Source organism: Triplophysa dalaica, chromosome 24 (genome assembly GCF_015846415.1).
Source record: "Triplophysa dalaica isolate WHDGS20190420 chromosome 24, ASM1584641v1, whole genome shotgun sequence".
Lineage (NCBI taxonomy): Eukaryota > Metazoa > Chordata > Actinopteri > Cypriniformes > Nemacheilidae > Triplophysa > Triplophysa dalaica.
In genome coordinates this window covers 12406433-12420414 of record NC_079565.1, presented here as the reverse complement: position 1 = coordinate 12420414, position 13982 = coordinate 12406433, and the positions used below count along the sequence as shown (strand labels likewise).

Genomic DNA, 13982 nt, shown 5'->3' with positions numbered 1-13982 from the left:
GCAGCATGCATTAGATATTTGGCACCTAAAGAAATGAGCAGTGTTTGACTAAGGGCACAATTATGAATGCTGTTTAATCATATATCTCACGGGAGACCAACAAAGCGCCTGTGCATGAAACCACGAAGCCACTCTGCGGACGAAGTAACCCTTTGACCTTTTGCGTTCCACAATAATCCTTCACAGTTAATGCATCGACTCGGACGATGCACGCGAAGCCCTAAAAGCACGCCTGCATCCGCCAGCAACACCCCCCAAACTTAAAACCATGACACCCACTTACACATGTTGCTCACCCTGGGGCCGCAGCCCACGGCACGTACGCACGGTACCCTTCTGCGGGGGATTTTCTGATTTGGGCTTTTTATGTAGGGCCATCTTGTTTTTTCATTTGGTCCGTGACATTTGTTCTTGCAGCTGAACATGTGCAGCACAATTTCTTGATTCTTGTAGGGACAGACAGCTGTGGTGCAAATTATACTTAATCCGTTTGCTTTGGGAGGATTAAGCGGGTACAGTGTGTGTGGAGTGGAACCAGGGGGTTCAAGCTCCCCCATGGGTCATATTAACCCTACACAACCAAAAGTCCACACGCACGATACCTTAACTTATAAACTGAACATGAGTCATGGACTGACCATAATGGAAATAACTAGAGTTTTGCAACAAGCTAATTGGTCTGCTGTTTAAAGGAAGGGTCATAATTGCAATGGATGCAGCTTGTGTCCCACATGAGCAGATACTGTATTGTTATGAGGAAATGAAATCATAGTGTCCTTCAGTCTGAAAAAAAGGTATTTATTGTAAGTCATTTGTAGACTTTTACATTCTTTGGCATTGCGCCAACGCGGAGATTGTGTTTTTGTCAATAAAAAGAAAGAAAGTGCTCTCAAACTGGATAAATCGGAAAATGCAATATTTGTCTTGTAGTGAGGACTGTGAAAACGGAGGCTTTTAAAAATACTGACACATGTGGTCCAGTCAAAACCGTTCAACATGATTTTTTTATATAGAGATTACTTTATTATTATTATAATTTTTATATATTTTTTAAATATTTATTCAATTAAATTAAATTGTATTTCTCTAATGCTTTTCCAAATATTGCAGTGTATCAAAGCAGTTTCACAGTAAATACATGAAAGCAAAGTACAGGAAATTAAAGTCCCATGAACATATATAGTATTTATGGTATTATCACAAAATGTATTAAAATATCAAAAAATATAGAATGCCAAATATATATTAGTAATGCCCACACCAAAAATGATAAAAAGTTAGAAAAGAAATATAATGAAATGTAAGTTTAATAAAGTAATGTTAAAAAAACAATAAAAGGTATGTATTGGAATATTGTTTTAATATTGCCATGAAGAAAATACGGATTTCAGAAAAAAGGGTTTGACTTTTCAGAATTCCAATATTTTGTCAAATTTGTTTGTGGAATTTTAAGTCTACATTTTCACTTGCTTTTTTAACTTTAGTCTTGTGTTACCCGCTGCAACACCTTTCCCTTTATTGTTCATCTATTAAAAACATTGTTTCAACTCAATCAAAACAATCAAAGCAGAATAAATGCTTGACAGAAATGATGAACAGAACACAAACGTAAGAATTTTCAGATGTTTTGTGGATGAAGAGCATTTTTAAATTCAAATGCATTCTGATCAGTGTAGATCTAGCATTGTGAATGTGGTAGACCAGCAAGCTAGATTTGTCAAGATAATGGAATTTTAAACTTCGATGCGATACCTTGAAAGTGACGATATTCTATACCATTTTCGATAACACTGGAAAAAATTGCAATAATGTTAGGGCTCACATTTGTTTATTTTTATAAAAGGTGTAATGAACTGGCCTTGTTTATTCTTTTATACTGTTGTATGAGGTCTTGTTAAATACGTTCGCTTGATTTTTACATTCAAAAACATCACAATCAAAAAGTAATAGGCTATTTTCCACATTGGTTTTAAGGCCAGCTCTTCAAACGCTCAGTTTTAATTGGCGTTGCCACATTGAAGACTTTTACAAACTGCGTTTGTAGGCCAAATTGGGTGAACTCTGAACTGCAAATTGTATCACGTGATGACGTTCGATATGCCACAGCGTGACATAGGAGGAAATACTTGTAATCTCAAAACTCAGGACTTTTGATAACACCTAGAATAACTAAATCCACCAAAGGGAGTAGAGCCTTCTCATTCGTAGCACCTAAAATCTCGAACAGCCTTCCCGATACTATTCGAGGGTCAGACACACTCTCTCAAATTAAATCTAGATTAAAGACAAGTTTTTTCAGTCAAGATTTCACTTAATGCACAGTTAAAGAACAGCAGCTATGCTAATTATTCTCTTTCTGCCCCTGCCTCGAGATTCCCATCTCAACGTCATTTGCTTATCCCCAACTAGAGATTACGGCAGCTACATCTGAAAATCCTTTGCCATCCTTCCTGGGGGCTTCCTGGGTCGCGGCTTGAGGGCTCTACCTGTGCTTTGTGGACGTTTGCTCGGTGGCTTTTGTTCGGAGTCACTGAGTGAAGCTAAGACACTTCAGAGGAGATCTGTCCCTCCCGGCTGAGCCTAGTTTCTCCCGAGGTAATCATTTTTGGAGTTTGGGTTCCTCGCCACAGCAGGTAAGTGTTGGCTTGTTCACTGGGAGACTGCATTTGTCCATTTATTTATTTATTAGATATGTATTATAATATTCTTGCTTGGTCTATAAACACCATGCTGCTGTGTTTTACCTTTCTGTTTTTTTCGTTTTTTCTTATTTTCTCCTGCAAAGCTGCTTTGAAATGCTTATTGTGAAAAGGGCTATATAAATAAATTGAATTGAATTAAAATTAATGATAATGCACAATCAAATGTTGTACAATACAGAGGTGTAAACAAAAAACCCACCTGTTTTTCTGGTAGCTACCCATATACTCGGGGCTCTGCAAAGAAATATTTTACATTCTGCAAGTCTAGTGTGAGCTCAACATTATAGTGACACCTAATGGTATGGATGTAGCATCAGGCAAAGCAAAATATTTATTTTGTCATTCTAAAAGTGAACTATTCACAGTCAGCCATGATTAACTTATTTCTTCAGCAACAGCTATCTAATTTCATGTGAGTGTAGACTACATGATTTTAAGCATTTTTTTTGGATCTTTATGTCAAGCGCCTCATCCTTCAAGGAAAATCTGGCCCACGTTGGCAAAGTTGTCATCATGGATGAGATCTTTGAAGTACTGCCTTTCAATAGCGGTATCAAGCATGGCATCATTTTAGCACCGAGAATATATTGATACCACAGGAAGACGTTAAACCCCCTTGAAAATTGTCAAGGCAACCCTACACCTCGCACCAGAGAGGAGGGATTTCTCCTGCTCTTAAGGACTTTTGTGCGCATATGTTGCCCCATTTGCTCTTGAAATCTGTAAACTATGGCAATCGTGTGGGTCCTTTCTTCAAAATTGTCCCTCCACTGATGTGGAGCCATGAGTTAACATGATGAATGCTCTCCGGGTCTTTGCTAACAGCTGCAGCAGGTGAATGCCAAAGTTTCGCTGTGATTTCACCTTGCGCTCGATTTCAACATTTAGTATATCTATGGGACACAAGTACTGCCTTGGAATATGCTTCAAAGCATACAGTGACCATGATCTGTTCAACTCCAAAAATCACCATAAAAGTAGTCACCAGCCAGTACCTATAACTCATTCAACAAGAATCCAATGAAAGCATGACATTGTTTCTGTACAGTCATTTGGATTATATTTCTGCATCTTGGTAAGACTGCAGGAATTTGGTTTGTACCTATTGTAAAAATGCAAAGGTCAAGTTTGTCAGAAAGAAGAAGCAACAGATCCATTCCATGAGTTTGACCATGAATTCCCATGTGGCCTGATGAGTAAGACGTACTTTTGGTTTGAGTTATATATTCAGGGCCACCAGTGGTTTGTATATTATGCAATTAGAAAATTGTTTTGAACCCCTAAATGCAATGTTTTGTCCTGTTACAATTCGACTAGTCTAGTTCTAGAGAACAACTGTTGTAGTATCGCTGAGTAGATTTCACCTCAGCTCACATGAGCTGAAACCTTATACCGATGCCTTCATATTCTAAAGAAAATAAAACTGGTGGATACCATCACACCAGGGTGGAACAAGGTTAGTACAGCCTATACATGTTTATGTGTGTGTTAAACCAGTATCACTCACAAAGTAAGTAGAAAACCATCTGGATGAATGTTAGTCTTTGGTTGTTAGGCCGGGATGAGGTTAATAGTCGATTTTACTGGATGTTTTATTTTGATAGCAAGTGGCAGTGCACTGGTTGACACGTGGGAAACTTTATTAGTGCCCACACATACTGCCTGCTGAGTAATGTTTGTCTGAAATCCACAACTGTAGTAGAGCACAAATCTCCATCACATCTCTGTTTTGCTTCCGTCACAGACTGTCATCCGGTATGTTTTAGCAAACAGTGGTAAACTGCAACCCAGTTTCCATGTACACTAATGTAGGCTACACCTGTGGCCCGGGCCACTGCAATGTCATGAACCACTATACCATACTGTAATAAGATTCAAAGTAGGGAAAGAAGGAGACGGGAACCGGCTTTTTACTTTAATCAAAAGTAAAAAGACAGCCGGCATTCCCTCACGGTCGACGTCCGGCGAACAAAACATAAATACAAACATAAACATGTTCGGGCCCGGTACTCTCTCGTCGACGGTCCTGTCGCTCATTCTCTTATGCTCCCGATCTCCTTTGTGACACGAGACTGGTGCGTGCACAGCTGGTGCTCATTAACAATCACTCACCGGCCTCGAATCACGATCTCGCCCCGCCTACTCCACTACACATACTATGCAAGAATATGCTATGCTATGCTACGCTACACTCTACTATTGTGTACTATGGTATACAGTAACATGCTAAAGTACTCAAAGCTATACTGAACCATACTATGCTGTAGTATGTTGTACCGTCCCCTTATCTTATACTATACTCTGTTTTACTGTGCTGTACCATGTTATACCATGCTGTGCTGTGCCCCACTGCATCATACAATACTATACTGGACTATACAGTAGTATGCAATACTATGCTATACCTTACTATAGTGTACAGTACCACAATAAATCTCATAAATATACATTTCAATAAATTGTAAATAATGTACCTTAATAAACTATGATACTATAGTATAGTACTATACTATACCATACTATAGTATGTCGTAGTTTACCGTATTGAACTATACTATGCTATGTTGTTCAAGGCTATACTGAACTATACTATGCTGTTGTATACTGCACTGTTCTTTTATCGTATGCTGTGTTTTGATGTCCTGTACTTCATCTTACAACACTATACTGTACTATTCTACAGTATGTGATACTATGCTTTACTTACTATAGTGTACAGCACTATGGTAAATTATATAATAAACAGATGAATATAAATTACAACAGATAACAAATTCTTTAATATAAACAAATTGTGATACTATAGTATACTGTACAGTACCATAGGTAACTTCGGATGACGTAACCAACATTGGTTTAAGGGTGGCCCAGGAGAGCTTCCCGTTTTACTACACATACGTTTGAACAACATACAACCTACAGAATATGTATAACTGTTTTCTCTCTTTAATTATACATGTAATATTTAAAATAATCCAAATAATAAATGTATAAAATCGGAAGTGCTTCTGGACCAGTGGTTACAGGTGAAGCAGTCTTTACTATACCATCCTATAGTGTAGAGTGCTTCACTATACTATGCTATATTGTACTGCATTGTACTGTTCTATTATCTTATACTATACTGTGCTATGATATGCTATGCTGTCCTTTTCTATGCTATGCCATACTGCACTAGACTAGGCCATAAAATACTATACTACACAGCACTATACACCACCATACTATACTACACCAAACTATGCTAAAATGAATCCACACAACACCAAATCATACTATACCATAATTTCCTATGCTATACTGTACTGTAAGCCACCACCTGACATAACATCTTTAAAGAAGCAGGGCATTGTTGTTTTATTTAACCCCTGCTGCCTATGGTCTCTTCTTGTCAAAGTCATTGTCTTCAGTTCAGTCTGCACAGTGATCACACTGAGGCACTGAAGCACAGGAAAACCAAACATTTCCAAGCAAAGGATTTCCAACAGGGAATTCAGTCGGGCAGCAGCTGCAGAAACTAGAGCTTCATACCTGCAGATGTACTAGACTCCAGTCCAAAGCATATTTAGCCTTTAATCCTCAAATGTTCTTCAGAAAGGGGTGCTGCGGTTCTTTGTGACCATTTCATCTGGAAGCCAAAGGTTGTTTTGAAAGACTGTGTAATGAATGAACGGGCAGCTGTATGTCATGCAATGGAATTCTGCGCAATATTTTATGGGTGATGTTTAAATTAGACACATTACATGTATATATAATTCATAACAACATTCATAACATCTTCTCACGCCAATGGCTGAGCCAATGTTGCTATGGTATGTTGGGCTTTATCAAAATAAGTAAATAATTATAATGTATCAATTTTCAGGGAATTGAACAATTGCTTGAAATTGGAATTGGAGAAAGATTTAAATTCTTGGCATAATTTCTGTTCCTCGGTTGCTCTACATTTCTGCAAATAAGAATTATGGTGAATCTAATAAAAATATTATGATATATTTCACATTACAAAATAAACCTGATAAATATAAAGTAATATATTTGTTTTGATAGATAATAAATCATTTAATATAAATATGTTGTATGGAACTTATTTATATTAAAATGCAGGCTTTGGGGTAAGTTGATTTTATTTCGGCATGTACCCATGAATGTCTGACCTGTTGTAACAGCAGGCTCGGGCTCTTCAGACATAGACCCTACAAAGAGGCCCATTGGTGAAGGAGGTGCGTGCGGTGGGGGGTGGAGCGTGCCAGCGAGAGGGCCGCGGTAGCCGTGGGGACTGCAAAAATGACAGCTGCAGGTGTCGACACGGGCCCAGGGGGAGCAGAAGGTCCAGCAGCAACTGTTAGCCCTAATGCCAGAAGAATAAATAATAAAACAACTGTTAGATAAGAACTCCCATTCAAGAAAAAAAAGACAGAAAGAAGTCCACTGTAAATGCATAACTTGTGGCAGAGCTCTAAATCTCCAGACTTTGGCACAAGATGTCCAAGGCTTTAATTAAACAGATGTTGCAACTTCGGAGAAACCGGATCATGGCGTGTGCTGATGTAATGCGTGAAGAGATCAGTAAATAGGTGACAGAGGAAATGTGTTTAGTGTAATGGAGCTGTACTGGCGTGTGTGTGTGTGTGTATAGTCCATTCAAAGCCAAAGGTGTTGACACTCTCCATCTGTTGACACCTAACAAAATCCTAGTTTTACTGTATATGCCACAACATAAACAATGATTTTATTAAATTACATTTATGTAGTAAAGGCAGTGTGTGATTTATCAAACTCTTTTATTCATGTTAAATACAAGAGATGAAAAAAAGTTTTTAAACCAAAAATTATCCAGACACCAGATTTAATCTTTTATGTTTTTTAACTAGTGGGTGCAGGGCATTGTTGTTCATTTATGTAAGCAAGGATAGCAAAATAAAGTAAACTGCAATCAAATATTCTTCATACAGTCGTCAACCAGTAAAATGGATCAAGATTTGGGACCAAAAATTAACCGGACACTGTGACCTGACCATGTTTTGCTTAAGTGTATTTTCTTTAGTTGCTAATGAATTTAATCGATACCGATTCTGCTTATCGATTCCGGAACTTAGCGATTCCCAGTTTCGGTTCCACAGTTGAAGTAAATCATTTAGATATTAACCTGTATGGTCATTTAACCTGTTTATTGACATGTCTTGTGTATATATACGGTTTTCGATACCCCACCGTACTACAGAGTCAACAAAGTTGAGCATTGCTTGGTAACTGTTTACCCTAAATTAATATTATCTCTACAGCTGAAACTTTTTCAACCTAGTTAATTTGTGAGACAGTCCAAGAGAAGGATGGCCAAAACCAATGAAATTTCAACACATTTGAGAGGAAATGTAGTCAAATTCAGAATATTATTTTAGGCTCTTATCATTCAAAACTTTTACGATACACAGTTACTGATCAAACAAACATTTAAAATAGCTACATTTTCCTCAATAAAAAAAATAAAACAACTAAGAAAGTGTTAAGCATTGCAATAACAAATGGAGTTTTAGTAGTTTGACTAACAAAAATAAACTAAATTAACAAAAGTTTGTAGTTCTCATTATTCTAAAAAAATATATATCATCCTGCCTATAAACATTTAAAAAATAAAATCATCGTGGCTAAATTAAGTTTTAATAGCTAATAATTGACAAATAGATGAATATATTACAATTTTAATATAATATAATGATATGATATAATGGAGTGGTGCAGAAAGAATTTTTATAGGCCAAAACGAAAGTTAGAGCCCCACTAGTTCCCTCGTTTTCTCTATTAAGATCATTTTTACGAATTAACACAAAATTAGTTACTTTTGAAGCCTAATTAATAATATAATACATTTCAAACTCAAGACTCTGGTCCTGGCCTACAAGACCACCACTGATTTGGCAACCCCTTATCTTCATTCACTTATGCAGACTTACATACCAGGCAGATGCCTAAACTCTGCAAATGAACAAAGTGTTATGGTGCCATCCCAAAAAGGTAAAAAATCTCTCTCACATACCTTTTTGGGATCGGTTCCATATTTATGGAATGATCTTAGTTATTTAGATTTCTACTTCAATGAAAATCGATACGGCGTGACTTTTGTTTAGATGAGGTGCTTTGGCTTTGAATTGGTCACGTTTACCTCATACCGCAGGTAACTCAAGCCCACACTTTTGACTTCAGTAGATCGCCACCTCCCCCAGTTCGCTATCCCATCTCCCTCGAGCAATATATGCCAGGCATCCAGCGTGGTCAGCAGGGAAACCCTATCTCCTTTTTGCCATAGGAGTTTGGCCTTGGGTGCAACTTTGCCATTAACTAAAACAAATGCTGCCATATTTTTAGCTGCAGTAATTGCCCCCCTTTCAGCATCCAGGCTCTTGGAAGAAGCACAGATACACCCCAAACCCCCACTGCCACGACCCTTTCTCTGAAACATGAACTCAGGATAAGACTATTAACACGACGCAGAGAGACGCTTGCCGCTCTGTGATGTGGCCTGTTACTTGCAGGTGTGACTTCTCCATTTAGACCAATTGTGCAGAGTCTCGATTTGATGACAGAGAAAGAAGCTAAAAGATGGATCTCCTGTGAATTTATGGTTATTTTCGATCTCAAACATAAATCAACAGGGATTATAGAGACATTTTTCAAACTGCTTTATGCAACCTGACTCTTTAAAAATCCAGATTTGCATACTATAGGTCTTATATAGTTTGCTACTGCATATTAGGATTAGTACAACCAAAATAATCATATTGAAAATATGATGTCTGGCGCCTGTTTGGCATAGTATGCATGCGTGGATGCTTTCCGGCTAATATTACCCACAACTCCTTGCACAAGGGCAACATGATTGGTGTGCAACAGTTCTGTATCCCAGTATATGCCACATTTATCTATTTACCCTCATAATACATTTTCCTGGTCTTATATTGTCAATATTCAATCCAAAAGATGGTCTCAGAAATCTCTGATCGAAAGTTAATATGCTGCGTGGCTTCTGAAATTACTTTCATTTGATGTCACCAAACGCCCCCGCTGGTGACAGCCATACGTTGTGTTGGCTTGTGATCATCAGTTAATGTGACATCATCAGGAGTTAGAAAATTGATACCAGAAGCCATCTTATAAGTTTCTGGATCATATATCTTGCTTGGATAAAAGCGTCTGCCAAATCCATAAACATAATATAAACAGCACCCACACCCAACAAAGGGCTTGCAAAACATGTTGGTGCACACAGGAGTGGGTAATATGCCAGTGTTATATCGATATCTTCTCTATATCAGTGATTAAAGGGACTCTCAACCCCCAGCAGGCATTTCGCATTGACAAAAGCTGTCGTTTCTCTGTGAGGTTGGAGTGTGCCAGTTGACAGCTGCAGGGCTCAAGCATAACAGCAGCCCGGCCGCCGGCCCATTAGTGCAACCCCAGCGGGTGCTGGATGGGCCACTGGGAGGCCAGTGAAGGGGCGGCATGCGGCTGCGTGCGGGAGACTGTCTCCTCATCAACATGGCTGTTGTTCTCTCAAACTGCACCAAACATTTTGACCAGGTTTGGAGTTATTTGTGTTTTTTTGTTTTGATAATTTACGGCATTATACAATTATACAGTATTCAAGAGAAAGCTGCAAATGACCAAATCCAAGCGGCATAAACTATAGACCAGAATTAATCATACGTCTAAAGGTACTGTATAAGCAAATTTTAGGCAGAGAAACAAAGAAAATATTCCAAATGTAAAAAATAAATTGTAGGTACTACATCACGTTAGGTCCAATATACTGCACTGCTATGATGGATAAGCATACTAGACACAATATGAAGTTTAATAGGGAATGTTCGGCAGCCGAAATAATTCCGTCGAAAATAGCAAAAACGCTTGTTGCATGTTCGGAATAAATGAGGTATGGCCGAATACATTTTACCGAATATCTGATGCAATCAAGCAGCAACCAGTGAAGAGAGAGACAAGCATGCTTTATTAACGCAGAAAACATGTCGGCAGTGTGTGAAAGCATTTTAAAGTTTTAAACACACGAAATGGGATTTACGGCACTGGAATATATTTCTAAATGAGAGCGTCTTTACGGGTCGGTAAAACTTTGGTGTGCTTCAGACAGGAGCAGGCAGACTGAAGCCCCGCCACTCCCAAATTATAACCTTTGACATTGCACAGTGGTTTTAACACTTCACACACACGCTTTTAAGGAACAATTTTGCTGTAGGCATGCAGAGTACATTTCATTATTTCGCAGGCATTGGACTTATATAATGTTAAGCCATTGAATAAGGGAGTGGGCTCAATTTTCTATTTTAATTTACTTGTTTTGCTCCATTTTATTTTAAAGGCGGGATCAGGGATTTCCGAAATATGCTTGTTTATACAAGCCGGGCCGAGCAACAAAACCACCTTGTAGCCAATCAAAAGTAAGGTGCACAGTGCACAGGATGGACATTAGTCGAGTCGAGCGCTGACGAAAGCAAAACATAGGGGGACATCATAGATATCGGACACCCCACCTTTAAGTTACATTGTTGATTATATTGAAAAGCAAGACTATTGCTGAATATTGACTATTCAGTTTATGCAACAGTGACTAAATTGTTTAAATATATTGAAGAAATGCAAAAAAACATATTCAGCATTCGATATTTGGCCTTCAGCCAAACTTTTCATTTTTATTTGTCTTCGGCAAAGAATTAATTTTTTCGGTGCATCCCTATAAGTATCCAGACTTTTTTCTGATACAAACAAAAGTTTGATTGTAATAGAGTACCACAGAAATTACGCATTTTTGTTTGTGAAACGTGGAAGTGAGTTAGCATTTAGCACTTCCTTTTCCATCGCCGAAAGACAATGGGTGTTTTGAAATAAGATCTGTGGTTAACAAAACCTCTAAATATTTTCACGTTTTTATCTTCGTCTACGAAATAAAACACACCAGATTTATTGCTTTTTTGGGGTCTTAATAACGGTGGTTGCTAAAAAGTTGCTACATCCTTTGGCAGGGACATTACACGGCATTGCTTATATAAATTCTAAATATAAATTGCTTTAAATAACAAATGTTGTGTTCAAAACATGTTAACATCATAAAGTCTATGGGAAAAAATCCATAGGCTTTCGGTCGAGGGAACCAGTGTGGTGCTAACTTCCGGGTTTGCCTACAAAAATACGTAATCTCTGAGGTACTTCATAGAATTTATACTTGTGTGTCATTTGATTACATTAGAAACGTTTCATACTCTAATAATTTGTATACCTTAAAACTTGACTATCATTGACTATCATCATTAGCCGGATTTTGAACCTGTAGCTAATATTTTGTACATGTTTCATGACTAGCGTTGATGTAAAACTATTTTACTGCAAAAGTGGACATAGACTAAATTGGGGGTTGAGGATTTCCATCTTTTATTAAACTAGTAACATTCAAACAGTATGCAAATTGCTTACAGAGTCTACATATAGTGGACCTTTCTACATTTATGTTTTAAAAATATAACATGTCGGCTGTTACTGAACCACAATATTGAGAACAATTAATAAAACTTCAAACAGGACTGAAAATATAAAAAAATAACCAATGTAGAATGTATTCTTTACTGCATACTGTATGCAGGTATTCATATCATAAACTGAGATACTTGGTGTATGCTGTTGAGTAACACTGTAACATAAAGTGCTATCAATGCAAATTTCAAATGACCAGAGATGTGCATGTGTAAATTGTCAGGGCTCACTTTGCATTGTCAGTGCAAAGTTCTCCACTGTTAATGTTTACTTGCATATCACACAATAAAAAGTCCACACTATTAGCTTCAGAACTAATTCAGACAAGCAACCGTTTGGAGTCACATGTGCTAATCATCAACACAACATGCTTATCATAAAATGTGTACCCATTTCTGTTTTTGCAGTAGTGTTTTTTTGCTGTTCGGCAACAGAGCTCGTAATTTGTCACGCAGCAAGACGGGTGGATGAACTGGTTTTGAATTCCCTTCTAGAGGAACTTGATACCCAGGCCACCATGAGTTACTGTGGGTGTGTCACAGAGTACTGTACCTCACGTCTCTTCAGGACACCCGTTTCCTAACAACCAGCAGACTTCCAGCAACTCATGGTTTGAGCGAATGATAAATCGCTCCGCTGAACGTCACTACCCATATTGCAAAATACATACCGTAAGAGCTATATTTAATTACTTGTATATAGGGTGACAACGACATAGGGAGACATATTAGTTAGTGGTGCTTGCTAAGGAATGCGTGTGACTTATTATGTTTCTAAGTGATTTCTAAGTGTGCTTGTGGTTTTCACCTGGCAGGTGATAAAAAGGTTACTTGCAGTTTACAAACCGAAACAAAAACTAAAATAACTAGTTTTGGCAAATAAGAATAAAAACTCATAAGTAGGCCTATAGAGAATGTGAAGCTGACAACACTCCCTATGTTGCATGTTGCAGTGGCACCGCCATCTTGGGAGGATCATACTCAGCTTCTACTTTGTTTTATATATACCCTTACTTGTTTTGTATGATATATGGAGAAATCGAAAGAAACAGGGGCTTTTCCTTAACGACTCTGTGTAATGCAGTTTTTAACACAGCAAGACCGAACTGCCATATTTGAATTTCCTATTCAAAAAAGAAAAACAAAACAATGCATTGAACAAGCTAGCAGCTATCCTCCCAATATGGCGCAACATTCAACGCAGCGTGACGTCGATTAACAAGCTCTATAGCTACTGCAAATAATGTTAGCGGCACCCTTATTTAAGTGTTAGACTAACATATTTGCCTTTTCGCTTTAAACAGCTACACGATTTGAATTTCCTGTGAGGTTGGAATGATCAGCACTTTGGAGGCACTTTAGCTTGGTTAACCTGAACTGTGTGACAATCAAAATAAGTGTGTGAAAGTAAAAAGATTTTGAATAAGGCTGAGGAGGACTTGGCCGTTTTATTGCAGAACGTGTGAAGTCAGTTTACACCAAGATAAAAAAGTCCATTTAGCCAACTCACCAAAATGTCTTCTGTTGAGTTTAACTGAAAAGAAAACAATATACAGGAATGAGTAACATATGAGGGAACTTTCTTCTTTGAGTGAACTATTCATAATCGATTAGCAACGGAAATCTTTCTAGTCCTTGCTAACTCCAGTGGGGCAGTTGAGCTTGTCGACAGTATAAATTACCTGCTTTGCCATACTGCCACCTAGAGGTTAATGATCGCGCTTGCAACATTGTTTGATCT

The 13982-nt window shown here is 37.9% G+C and overlaps 1 long non-coding RNA gene across 1 annotated transcript; it reads right to left on the bottom strand.

Moving 5' to 3' along the window:
• Positions 1-5459: 5459 nt before the first annotated feature.
• Positions 5460-13889, bottom strand: LOC130414512 (uncharacterized). Its single transcript, XR_008905617.1, has 3 exons — positions 13752-13889; positions 6860-7053; positions 5460-6330 (listed from the first exon to the last, which is right to left on the bottom strand). It is a non-coding gene; the product is annotated as an uncharacterized LOC130414512 (long non-coding RNA).
• Between the last annotated feature and the right edge of the window lie 93 nt (positions 13890-13982).